This window comes from Microcaecilia unicolor, chromosome 6 (assembly GCF_901765095.1).
Source record: "Microcaecilia unicolor chromosome 6, aMicUni1.1, whole genome shotgun sequence".
NCBI lineage: Eukaryota > Metazoa > Chordata > Amphibia > Gymnophiona > Siphonopidae > Microcaecilia > Microcaecilia unicolor.
This window is the reverse complement of record NC_044036.1, coordinates 53,909,986-53,923,541: the sequence shown is the minus strand read 5'-3', so window position 1 is coordinate 53,923,541 and position 13,556 is coordinate 53,909,986. Positions and strand designations below refer to the sequence as shown.

The 13,556-nt window shown below is 42.3% G+C and overlaps 1 protein-coding gene across 1 annotated transcript in view; it reads right to left on the bottom strand.

Annotated features, from left to right (window-relative positions):
* Positions 1–13,556, bottom strand: part of AK5 (adenylate kinase 5) — a 346,160-nt gene that overhangs the window by 233,037 nt on the left and 99,567 nt on the right. The window lies entirely within an intron of this gene.

Below are 13,556 nucleotides of genomic sequence, written 5' to 3'. Positions count from 1 at the left end.
TGAGGCTCCATTTCACGAACTCCAACTTGCACATTCTCAAGGCATTACCATTTTTAAAAGACATCTTTACATCACACACAAACTTGGGCACAAACACACTCAGAACCTTACTATATTATAAAAGCACTAACTCCCAGGAAACGGAGAACAACATCCTTATGTGTGAAAAGACAGCTGCGTTTGTCAGCCAAAGCAATTGTTATGTTCCAAGAATTCTGCTGTTCTAAATGTACCCAATTATTGGGACGTTAGGTTGGAGGAATTTGGGTACTCAATTTTTTATATTGCAGGGCCGCAACTTTGGAACTAGCTTTCCTCGAGTATTAGAGAATTGCAGGAACTGAGTGGGCTCATGAAATCATTAAAAACATTTGTTTCGTCAGGCATACAATGCAGACTGATGTTTACCAAGGGGGATCTTTATGGTGAGAGGATTTAGTTGTACTTACCTGATATTTAATTATGAACTGTATTTCTATCTTGTTTAGGTCGAGTTTGTGTTAATGGCTTAATTGTTATGTATTAGATCTTCTTATTATGCCTGTGTTTGTTGTACTCCGCTTAGAAGACTATAGCTAGAGCGGAATATACATTTTTAAATAAATAAATACATAAATGTGCTTTTTTTTCTCATTATTATACCATGCTTTCAACTACAATGTTTTCCAGCAAAACACTGGTCTTAGACAGACATCTGAAATCTGCAACTTGGTGTTTTGCAAATTTATAAAAAAGATCTTATGCTTTTGTTGCCAATGAGTCAGATTTTTCCAAATTTAATTTCTAAGCTAGTAATGCCAGGGGAGTGTATGTGTGTAAGTCCATAAAGAGGATGGGGGAGGTGGTGAACCAGTTCAGCTAATAAAAGAAAAGGCAAGGTAAGTTCAAAAGTAAAAGATTACACACTGGATTTAATCTTTCTCAGTGGCATAAGTAAAGCCCGATCTCACTGTTGCTGCCATGCCTAGATGGATTACATGATGCTCAAGGCTTTCTTTCAGCCAGTACACTCATTATATTTCACTCAAAGTCTGTCAGCTAAGTTTCAACCAGCTTCATTAACAGTGGGCATGTGCTAACAACGTATGCTGATTCTTGCATTATCTGCTTAACTTGTTTTAATAAAAGGGGGCCATAGATTTACTGTGAAGCTCTCTGGGGAACAGAAAAAACCCCCCATTTAAATGCATAAAACAACCTGATTATTCTGCCTTTACTTGCAGCATTGAAACATACTAGTGAATTGAATGTGCATTGAAGTATGGGTATGGCTACAGAAGCCATCTTACTTTAGGATTAAAGGATCAAGACAATCCTAGAGAAGCTTTAAATTTGTTTTCCTTTTTGTTAAACAAAACAAAATATAGCCTGAAAGCTAATGAGCTGGTTGAGAAATATTTTACAAAGGTCTTTTTCTCCACTAATTTTTTGATAGATGATGAGCAGGTTTTGCTAATATTGTGCCCGATTTTGCTATTGTGAATAGATTCTTTTGATTTTCTAGTTGCTGGGTAGAACCCTGTCATAAAACTGGACTTTCCAGGGAAGGTCATGAATTTGTTAAATGGGTCAGTGTAATAATACAAGTAGTTTTTGGTCTTAGGTAATGGGATTGCTCATAGGACTATGGCGATAGTTGGAAGCCATGGGAAGGCATATCCAATATCATTGGTTTCCAGTTCCCCACAATTAAAGCTTGGTTATACACCATGCTGCAGAGTGATCAGACAATGATGGTATGGAATAGAGGCCTGAGTGTTGGTTAGAAGCTAGGCCATACCCTGCGAAAACAACTTGCTAGGAGTGGCCTAGTGGTTAGAGTGGTGGACTTTGCTCCTGGCGAACTGGGTTTGATTCCCACTGCAAACACAGGCAGCTCCTTGTGACTCTGGACAAGTCACTTAACCCTCCATTGCCCCAGGTACAAATAAGTACCTGTATATAATGTGTGAGCCACATTGAGCCTACCATGACTGGGAAAGTGTGGGGTACAAATGTAATATAAAATATCATGAACTATGCCTAAGTGGATGGTTACAGTGAATGGGAACAGTGTCTGGCTCAGGACACTTGTCATGATTAATTGTTGTGATATTACGTTCATATTCAATAAATATGTGGTTCCTTTTCCTCAAAAGACAGGACTAGGCCAATCTGGTGGAAGGGAGAGGCAAAAAAAGGGGCGAGGATGCAAGGCAATGAGCTCCTGCTGTCTATGTTGGGAAAAAGAGGAACTTTTTCTACATTTAGTGGACACATCAGTTGTTGTAGAAATATTGCTGTCAACATGATCCTTTAATAACACTTCAGGCACTAACCACAATGACAGTAACTCAGTGAGCGAGGAGAAAAGCAATAATGCAGTCACCATATTTAATGAGTCATAACTGCCAAGAGGACTGACGAGATTTTGAAATACTTTCCTTTTCAGTTCCTTTATGGAAAAAAAAATGTTTATTTGATTCTTCGTCTAAAGAGATTTTCAGTGTGAGGTTTTGTTAAAACATCTGTGCTCCTCCTCCTCCCCAGCCCCTACATACGGCTGGGACAGAAAAACAAGTTTCATAAAGCAAACAGAAGAATAAAAGTGCTATCAAATCCAGTGCATTACGCAAACACAGTAATTCCACATCTTTGACCCTCTGATGACTTTGATTTACAAGTATTTTGCACCACTCAGCCTCCAGTTTATCTTCACGCCAGTTTTATAAATGGTCTATTCTCTTGCTATCTTTGCATAAAAATAGAAAATAAAACAGTTGACGTATTGCTGTGAGGGGTGGGGGAGTTCTTTTGTGCTTTACTGCAAGGGTAGAGTGACAGACTGGAAGAAAGATTCGTTCTAAATTATTTAAAAACTGCAATAGCTTTTTCAAAGATTTCTGTAAGTACTGCAGACTACAGAACATTTTGAGTTTTTTTTCCCCAATGTTTTTATTGTGTTTTGCAGTTGCCAATATAAGTCATTAAAGCATTTGCAGATACAAGTGTGCCAATTCTTTTTTTTTTTTGCATGCACTCTGAAACAAATACTATTTGGGGGGGGGGGGGGGGACAAAGAATACCTTGTTGATTTGTGAGGAAGTCATCACATTTCATGGATTTAGAACCACTTTTATTATATATATGCTAGAAAGGAGCCTAAGAAATGATAGCACAGTCCCATTGCTGAAACCAAAAAATGGTTCATAATTTCTTTATGATTTTGGTACACAAGTCATTTCTAAAGATCTGCAATGAAATATGCAACTAAGGATTTAAGGGAGACATCATCATGTGGCATTATGGACTTAAAGCGCACAAAATCACTAAACACTAAAAGCTCATTCTATACCTAAGAGCTTTTAGCATTTAGCATGCACTAATCCTCTGAACATGGTTTAAGGTGCGTTAAGGTCATAATGCTGCTTGATGAATTTCCCCCTTAGTCAACTGTTCTACTGCATTGTTTGTTCACTCAAATATGTTGAGGTACTATGAGTAAGCAAGATTTAGGGATGGACTGATCCACTCTAGTTTTCGTAGCAGTAACTGAGGGCATCTCAGTAGACCAACACACTTGAGAGCTGATCATGAACCTAGTGCAACTAACTCCTTGCTGCTGTGCTTCCCTTGGAGCCTTCCACTTCCATGCTTTAGTTACTTCAGCAGTACTGGCAATGGTTTTCAAACCAGGTGGTCCAGAAAAATACTGGTGGTGGTGGTCCAGGAAAGGAGAATAAAACCAAGGGTTCACATGAACTTTTATTGAAGAATGATCCAAAACTGCTGCATGTAGCAGTAGCTCGGAAGAAGTCTGCTTTGGTTTTAGAACCCCTGACGGAGATTGATGCCAAAACTCGGTCAAGTAGGGTCATTATTTAGTAAAAGTTCTTGTGAACCCTCGGTTTTCTCATCCTTTCCTGGACCACCGCTGCTATTTTCCTGGAACTTTGGTTGCCTTTGAAGAGGTTTTCTCCTTTTCATTCTTTTGGTATTGGTAGAACCCCAGCCAGTCCAGTTTTCTGGATATCTACAATAAATATTCATCAGATTGATTTGCATGCTATACTTCCACTGCATGCAAATTTCTCTCATGCATGTTCAGTGTGAATATCCAGAAAACCTGACTGGTTGAGGTTCGCCCAGGCCAGGTTTGGGAACCACTGCATACTGGAGATTCATGACTCCTGTCACTTCCACAGTGTTCTTATGGCATAACTCTTCTGCCCAATCCTGGGCATTAAGGCTTTCTGAGATGGCTGGTCATCTCCCTGGTTTGGATCTCCTGGTTACATTCTTGTTGGAACCAGTTGTGACCCAGTCACAGGTAGACTGGGATCTTCTTAAGAAGCTTGAGCAACAGCTACGACTTAATTTTGTTCTTTCAGCAGCACATTGAGATCAATAATCCACTGGTTCTTGAGCATACAGAAACTAATATCAACTTATTCTTCATTGGCTGTAAGGGACTCAGAATGGACACCGTGAGAGAGAAAAAGGAAAAGAAGAGGTGGGGTCAGGCCTGGTAGCCCAGGGCTTCCCTATGTGAGAGGAAGTCCAGAGAAAAGAATGTGCAAACTGACTTGTACCCACTTCAGTTGGGATACTGCAGGGATAATAGGGCAATGGAAGCTAAGGCTGTGTTTGCATGCTTGAAGCCCTAATAAAAGCCTGGTTACTCATGATATGGAGTGGTTCTTGAGAACTGTGTTTTATAGAAGGATGTTGAAGAGTGTCAGTGTTGAAAAGCAGTTAATTGGCGTCAAAAGCCCCTTGCTTTTGACACTATATCTTTTCAAAGACACTAAGAAAGCTATCACTTTGGGTCACTTCTTTCATATTTAGATAGAGTGGGTTATACATTTTTTTAAGTAAATAAATCTATTTTCAAGGCAATATGACTTGTAAAACTTTCTAGAATTATACCCCCAGACACATTGTGAAAATTTTCATTCTTTTCCTTCAATCTCGATAAATCTTGCTCTTTGGGATGGTTCACCCAGTGGCATACCAAGGCCGGGGCAGTGGGGGCAGTCCACCCCGGGTGCATGCTGCAAGGGGATGCAAGGAGCAGCCCTGCAGCTGTTGGCTCTGCCGGTTCCCTACTCCCTCTGACGTTACTTCCTGTTCTGGGGCAGGGAACCGGCAGAGCCAACAGCTGCACAACTGCTCCCTGTATCCCCAAGAGGTAAGAGTGATGCGTTTGGAGGGTTGGAGGTGATGGGCTGGGGGGGGGGGGGTGTCATGATTCATGGGGGAGAGGGGGATTCGTCGGGGGGGGGGGGGGGACTGCAGCGGCAATCCACCCTGGGCAGCAGCCGACCTAGGAACACCATTGGGTTCACCCTTGGTGTCTGTAAAAATGATTTTAGAATTCAGCTTCTAAACCTGATTTATGCATTGGAAACCATACAGTATTGCTTAAAAAAATATTCCTGAATTATCTTGGAAAAGTAATGCTCTGGCAAATGAAAGACAATGCTTACATTTGACTACATATTTTGGGGTTCTGTTAAAGCTAAAGATCTTGGACTGTATCTTACTGACACTATTTTCTGGATCATGTGACTTAAAAAGGCCATTCAACTTTTTTGTATTTAATAAAAAGTGTTAAACTCTAACAGTCGGGCAGGGCTTCCTAAACCTGTTCTGGTGACCCCTCCCCCCCCCCAGTTAGCTGAGTTTTCACGATGCCCACAAAGAATACCCTTGAGATGTACTCAGTATATACATTGGAGACCCATTCACTTTCATTGTGGATATCATGAAAACCGGATGGACTGTGGGACCCCTAAGACAGGTTCTGGAGACACTGAGGTAGAGACATTGTAGTCATAAGAACATAAGAATAGCCATACTGGGTCAGACCAATGGTCCATCTAGCCCAGTATCCTGTTTCCAACAGTGGCCAAGCCTAGTCACTAGATACATTGACAGTGCCACTGAAGGTGCTGAGGTACCAGTGTTTTGTGACTTTGCAAAGCCTTGCAGCAACATTCATACCACCTCAAAACACTAGTTTACACTGGCACTCCTGAAAAAAGAAATGCAAAATGAGGGTAATACATTGCAATCAATGTTTTAGAACTGGATCTTTGCAAAAATTGAGGCAGCCCATTTATGTACTGAAAATAATTTTGCTTCATATGGTGCTTAAAAAAACAAAACAAAACCTAATGGCCATTTTAGATTAAATTAAATTTGACCATAATAATTATTGATTGTCAAATCATGTTAGATTATTGGGAAGGCAGGCAGTTTCTGTGGGAAAAGCAATCCTCTACAGAACAGAAATCTGATGATAATAAAGCACATTATCTGTTTGTTAAGAAAATGGGGGTGGAGTAGGACGTGTACAGATGTCAAAGTATTGGTGGTTAAGTGTTTGCATAAAGAGTATAACTGAGTGGATTACATTCTACATTCAATACAGCTGGCACTGTGGAGGAGGAAGCCAGAGAATTCTTTATGCTTAATTTCTAACCCCTTCATGTAATTTATAGTGATTTTGGCTCAATGGATTGACCCGGGCATTTCGTAACTAGATCATTGGTTCAAATTTGGCACATGTTAGTAGTGTCCAAAATTCATTAAATCCTGAAAGTTTTTTGTTTTCGGGGGGGGGGGGGGGGGGAAGCTTGTATGAGAAGCTAATGGAGTCAAATGCCCAATGGATAGGTGCCCACATCATCACTAAGGGGCCCTCTTAGAAAGCTGTAGTAAGCACTAATGCCTGCTTACTGTGGGGCACACTGAGGTGTCCTGCAGTAATTTTGGGATGTGCGTGCACCACCCCTCCGTGCTAAAAAATAAAATTTATTTTTTAGAACTTGGGGTGGGTTTGGGGGTGGAGAATGGGCGTGTTCTATCCTAATTGGTTAGTGCAGCTACACTGCCGTGTGCTAACCAATTAGCGCGTGCTTCGGGCGTGAGCTCTTATTACCTATATAATGGGTGGTGGAAGGGGCTCATGCACTAATGGCAAAGGGCCCCTTTTTACCAAGCTGTGCCAAAAGGGGGCCTATGCTGGCGTTGGCGCGTGTTTTTCATACATGCCGAAGCCCCCTTTTACCACAGCGGGTAAAAGGGAAGTCTTGCTTTCCTGCAGGAAATGGCCATACAGCAAGTAAAGCACTTGCCGCATGGCCATTTCGGGGGAGCACTTACTGCCACCCTTTGTGGTGGCAGTAAGGGCTCCTGCGCTAACCCAGCGGTAACCAGGCAGCGTGTGGCACTGCCCGATTACTGCCGGGTACACTCTGGCGATACAAAAATAAATATATTTTTGTAGTGCTGGAAATTATGGCATGCTAGGAGTGGGAAGTACCACCAGGCTGCTGTGGTAGCCGGGCGGTATTTCCTGTTTAGCAAGCAGTAAGCCCACATTGGGCATTTTTGCTGCTGGGGTAAAATGGCTGATTTTTCTAAGAAAAATCGGCCATTTTACCCCAGTGGAAAAAATGGCCTTAGCATGTGGGAATGACACATGTAAGGGTGCACTAAGGTCCGCTTTTTACTGCTGTTTGACAAAAAGACCCCTAAATGCACTACCACAGGTGGCACCATTAATTTCCTACAAAATCCTGAGTGGTGTAGAATGAGTAGAAGTAAATTGATTTTTTACTCTTTCAAAAAGCACAAAGACTAGAGGACACTCAATGAAGTTACGTGGAAATACTTTTAAAACAAATAGGAGGGAATATTTTTTCACTGAACGAATAGTTAAGCTCTGGAACTCTTTGCCAGAGGATGTGGTAATGGTGGTTAGCATATTTGGGTTTTAAAACGTTTTGGACAAGTTCCTGGAGGAAAAGTCCATAGTTTGCTATCGAGATGGACAAGAGAGAAGCCATTGCTTGCCCTGGGATCGGTTGTATGGAATGTTGCTACTTCTTGGGTTTCTGCCAGGTACTTGTGACCTGATTTGGCCATTGTTGGAAGCAAGATACTAGGCTAGAAGGACCATTGGTCTGACCCAGTATGGTTATTCTTAGGTTAGAATAAGTACAGAAGAACATATCTCCTATAACCTTTGTACCGTTGTACTTTATGCAAGGTGCTCTATCTATGGGCAACAAATAATTAGGTTACCTGAAATTATGAAGCAAACTGACTGTTTATAAAATAGTAGCAACCGGTGCATACACTGAGGTGCTCATTTTAGAAGCATTATTCATGTTTTAGATGTTCATAAACTGGCACTTAGATGTCCATATTGTATGGAAATCTAAATCCTGATTTTACAAAAGCCAGGATATGACTGTCTAAAACGGAAAAATGTGTACCTGGTGAAGGGATGTGGTTTGGGTGGGACTTGGGCAGGTTTGAAAAATAGATGTCATTCCTCACTGCAGAAGAGAAGGAATGCCATGTAAGGGAAAAAAAAGACTGGAGTTAGACCAGTTACCTAGCATGTCCAGGGGGCTTTTCTGGAAGGATCAGTAACTGTTTGCATGTGTCCTGTGCTATCTACAAAATATAACATGGGGAAAATGCAAAGCCTGTGCAGTATATGCAGGGAGCACACCCAGCATCTACCCTGCATATAATGAACACGACATTGACTGTACCCACTCAATTCACAATCCTCATACACCCAAAATCCATGGTGGCACAACCTCCACGCTACACCCTCCCAACCCCTCACCAAGCGTTTTGAGCCCCATCCCAACCTCTCCATGCTGATCCTACTCCTGACACCCCAATGAGTACCTTTGACAGCCCCCCAGAGCCCTCCCCTCAGACCTCCATCTTCCCGGGACTTACCTGGGTATACATGGCCCATGTCAATGTTCCCGGGCAACATCAGTTCACCTCTGCTGTTGCCTGGGATAGCACTAAGATCCAAGAGGGTGAAATAGCACCACTAGGAAGCAGAGGCAGCATTTTGGATCCTGGGATCATCCCGCGCAGCAGTGGAGGGGTGACTGCTGCTGCCCGGGATTACTGACACAGACCACGTACAGTCTGGGCAGGTTATTGGGGTTTGGGAGTGGGGGAGGGTAGGGCTCTGGAAGGCTATGACCATTGTATCTGGGGTAGAAGCAGGAGGGGGACCAGCACTCATGGAAGGTTGAGAGGTAGTCAGAGTTCTTGATGGGGCACTGAGTGACAGCTTGAGCCAATATGAATGTCTATTTTGATATCGGACAACATAGAATTTGATGTGCTGTCACAGGGATGTTTATGTGCCTGCTTTTCCTCATCTATATTTTTGAATTTTTTTTTTTCTAAAATGGACATCCAGGCTGCAAGTAACCAGCAGACAGGTGTCCACATTATCACGCATTTCAGAACAGCCTCTTCATCAGCAGATCCTATTTTAAAATACTAGCAGAAGATCACACATCCTGACCAGGGCATCTAATTTCCGATCTGAATGTCCTTTCTATATTTACAAAACTTTCTAAACAGTTCTAAATATGGTACTAAGAAGCTCTGCTGAAATTTCCCTCCCCTCTCACTACAGGTAAAAATATCCATGATGTTTAAAATATAGCTACTTTTACCTGCTTTATAAAAAGGGTGGAGCTGAATAGAGCATAAGCTCTGTTGCGCAAGTTTGTGTAAGTCTAGTAGTGCTATAGAAATAAGTAGTAGTAATAGTCGTTATGTCAGGAGAGGGAAGGTACATATAGAGCTGTCAAAATGATCTATTTCTCAGTGGCCCTGCCCACAGCCCTTTGGATCTGTACTAGTCACTCTTGCATTCTGTCAATGATGTGGCCTTTACTACCTCCTAAAGTATAGGAAGAGTGGAGGAGTAACCTAATGGTTAATGCAGTAGTCTAAAAATCAGCAGAACCAGGTCACTTAACACTCCATTGCCCCAAGTACAAAATAAGAACCTATATATAATATATAAATCACTTTGTTACCACAGAAAGGTGGTTTATCAAATCCCAAGTCAGGTGAGCCATATACCACCCTGACATTTCCTTGAAGCTTTTTCCTTCCACATTTATATTATAACCTTTCATCGCTGGGCTTCCATGTCTGTTGGAAATGATATTCTTTTACTGTACTTTACTGAAAGCTTGATAGATTTGTAAACTTTTCTGTACTATCCCCTTCTTTCCCACTAATCTTCTAGATAGAGCTCTTGTGTTCACACCTCAAAACAAATACCTTCTGTGATCGATATAACAGCAATGAGATTATTGTGTTTAATAACACAGTTATTCCACCATTACACATAAAGCAGCATCAAACATATTTAAAAAAATGTATTCTCTTATTTTCTTAATTGCAATGACAGACCTCATAGACCTGCCAACCAGAAACACAACCCAGATCCCAGCACGAACATACCTAAATCTCCACTACCCAAACTACAAAGGACTCAAATACAAATCAACGTATGCATCCAGCTTCTCCTATTTAAGCGCACAACTATGGAACACACTGCCAAAAGCCGTAAAAACAACGTATCACCACCTACATTTCCGTAAATCACTAAAAACATACCTGTTCAAAAAGGCATACCCCACCGACCCAACATAAAAGCCAGAATACCTGCAACACAACGAAACCAAAGCACGTAATGGACATACTTAACTCTTCCCTCTAAGATCCCCCAATGTGTATATCACACATAAACCTTACTCTACCACAATATCACCTTGTATTTGTTCATACCGGAATCGGCAAAAGCCGACACAGTACCGTGTAAGCCACATTGAGCCTGCAAATAGGTGGGAAAATAACATGGAGGGGGATAATCAAACGGCGCCGGCCAAATACATGGCCGGCCATCTATTTTGGCGGTGCCGCAAACAGCTGGCTGAACCGTATTTTCGAAAAAGATGGCTGGCCATCTTTTGTTTTGATAATACGGTTGGAACTGGCCAAATGCATTGGATTTGGCCGGGGTTTGAGATGGCCGGTTTCGTTTTTTAGCGATAATGGAAAGTTATGTCGGCCATCTCAAACTCCGGCCAAATCCAAAGCATTTGGCCGTGGGAGGAGGCAGCATTTTAGTGCACTGGCTCCCCTGACATGCCAGGACACCAACCGGGCACCCTAGGGGGCACTGCGGTGGACTTCAGAAAAGCTCCCACATGCATAGCTCCCTTACTTTGGGAGCTGAGCCCCCAACCCCCCCCCCCACACAAAACCCACTACCCACAAATGTACTGCACCCACTAAAACTGCTCCAGGGACCTGCATACAGCCTCTAGGACTTACTGCTGCTGTATAACTTTGGCACACCAGTTCGCACCTGAAGACTAATCTCTCTGAAAAAGTCCTTTCTTGGAATAACCAACTTTACTCACAGTTAACTGCAGATCAGAGGTTGTGCCCCACTGGCAATGAGTCCCCTGGTACTAAGATGAGCAGTAGGTCAGAGCTGGCACAATGGTGTACAATGCCCTCTTTCAGCACCATTCAAGGTAAGAACGACGTTCTCTAACGTGGGTAACACAGGAAAGGGATCTAAAACTGTCTTACAAAAATGGCCACTAGCGCATGGACTACAACAGGAAACAAAACAGGGCACACTCTGACCCAGTAAGCAGGGGAAAGCACCAGGGGAGTACAGCCTACCAACTACCAATACCTACACCCACCACAATGCATTGCTGATGTGACTCTGCAGTGCAAATAACAGAAAAGGTGTCACACTCACCCCAGAGCCACATCACAAGCAGGCAAAGGCTGTCAGAGGACAGAACACAGTCTGCTGTCATGGAGGTGGGTACGGCATTTGAGGCTGACATACAGGCTGGAAAAAAAGTGTTTAAAGTGGGGGTTTTTTTGGGTGGGAGGGGGTTAGGGAGTACGGGGAGGTCATCTCTGCTTCCTTCCGGTGGTCATGTGGTCAGTTGGGGCACCTTTTTGAAGCTTGGACCTGAAAAAAAAGGGACCAAGTAAAAGCGGCCAAATGCTCTTCATCGCCGCCTTTGTTTTCCCATTATGGGCTAAAGCCGGCCATTTCTTAACCCCGCCCATGCCCCACCTTCGCTTCGCAGCCAGCACACCCCCTTGAACTTTGGCCGGCTCTGCGATGGGAAGCGGCGATGGTGTCAAAATAGCGGCTTTCGATTATACCAATTTGGCCTGTTTCAGATGGCCGGCCATCTCACGATTTGTGTCGGAAGATGGCCGACGATCACTTTCAATTATAAGCTGGATAGTAACATAGTAGATGACGGCAGAAAAAGACCTGCACGGTCCATCCAGTCTGCCCAACACGATAAACTCACATGTGGGATACAAATGCAACAAATAACTAAACCATGAAACAGACCCTGGAGAGTATTTGAGTCTGAGACAACAAGCTCTGATAAAGCTATATTATAATGCTGCCCTTCAGCCTTTTATATCTCCATATGAAAATTTTTCCTTTGAATAAATTGCAAAACTGTTTATTGTTATGCTGTCAACCTCTTGTGCACTCCTGGTCGTCTCTTGTAGCTTCCACTGGCAGTGTTTTTACTGTACAAGGATTCAGTCCCCAGTCTGTTAAGCCTTTCCTGATTATTCAGGGTTACAGGTTTCTCTTCCCGAACTAAGTAGCCTAAGGATTAGATGGGGTTGAATAAGGAAGTTGATTGGTCAGCATTGGGGTGCAGATGACTTGTGTATAAATGTAGAGTACTAATTGTCTGAGGGCAATTCAGACGCCCAGTGAGCAAGGTGTCATCACTGGGTTTGGGAGGAACGCCAGAAGCTGGCCTGAACAGGTTTCCAGAATGTATAAGATAAAAAGTTATTATGAGGTTTAATTTGGATTAAAAAAAAACTTGAAATAGTGCTGTTGAAGTAGACGCATTGAGAATAATTCTTGTATTTTGGTAGTCTTAGCTCCTGATGATGCCGAAAGGCGAACCATGGCACCGTGCTGAGCTTTGACATTGAGCTTAGCTAGATTGGGTGACCGCGTTTTTCTTTTCTTAAAGGAATGAGCATGATAGCACAGTGTAAACCCGAAAAGATTCAACACTGCCACAAGGTGAAATCTCAGCTTGACAAGAAAAAAATATATGAATAAGTGAATATTAAACCAGTAGAGCTACTCGCATTTCAGCGGGGATTACAGCATGATGATATAGCGACTATTGGTAAACTTTAAAGGACATAAACAAAGTGAATACTAGCAGCATCTTGTTAAATTGAACTAAAGGACCCCAGCTGGAGAGGAAGAGTCATGAAGAATTTGTAATTTGTAGCACATGCACTTATGTTATAGTGCTCTGGTTTAGTTTTAATAAGAGAGAATTGTTAATAAAATTTATATATTAGATGTAACTGACAGTAAGTGGTTATTTTATGAGTAGGTCTGCAACTATTCTACCACTTTACTTAGATTGTGAACCCATTATTATGTAATGAATATGGATGAGATATAGTTGCATACAATAGAGGACCAGTATGCATGAATATTTTTTAGGGATATCCTGAAAACCTGACTGGTTTGCGGCCCTCCAGGATTGCAGTTTGACGCTCCTGAAGGATGTCTACCAATGAATCTACTTTTCCTAGAGTGGAGTTTATAATTGGAAGGTCAGTTACATCAGCTGAAACATTTACTGATTGAGTAGCACAGGCTTGTCCAAGTTGCATTCTCAAGG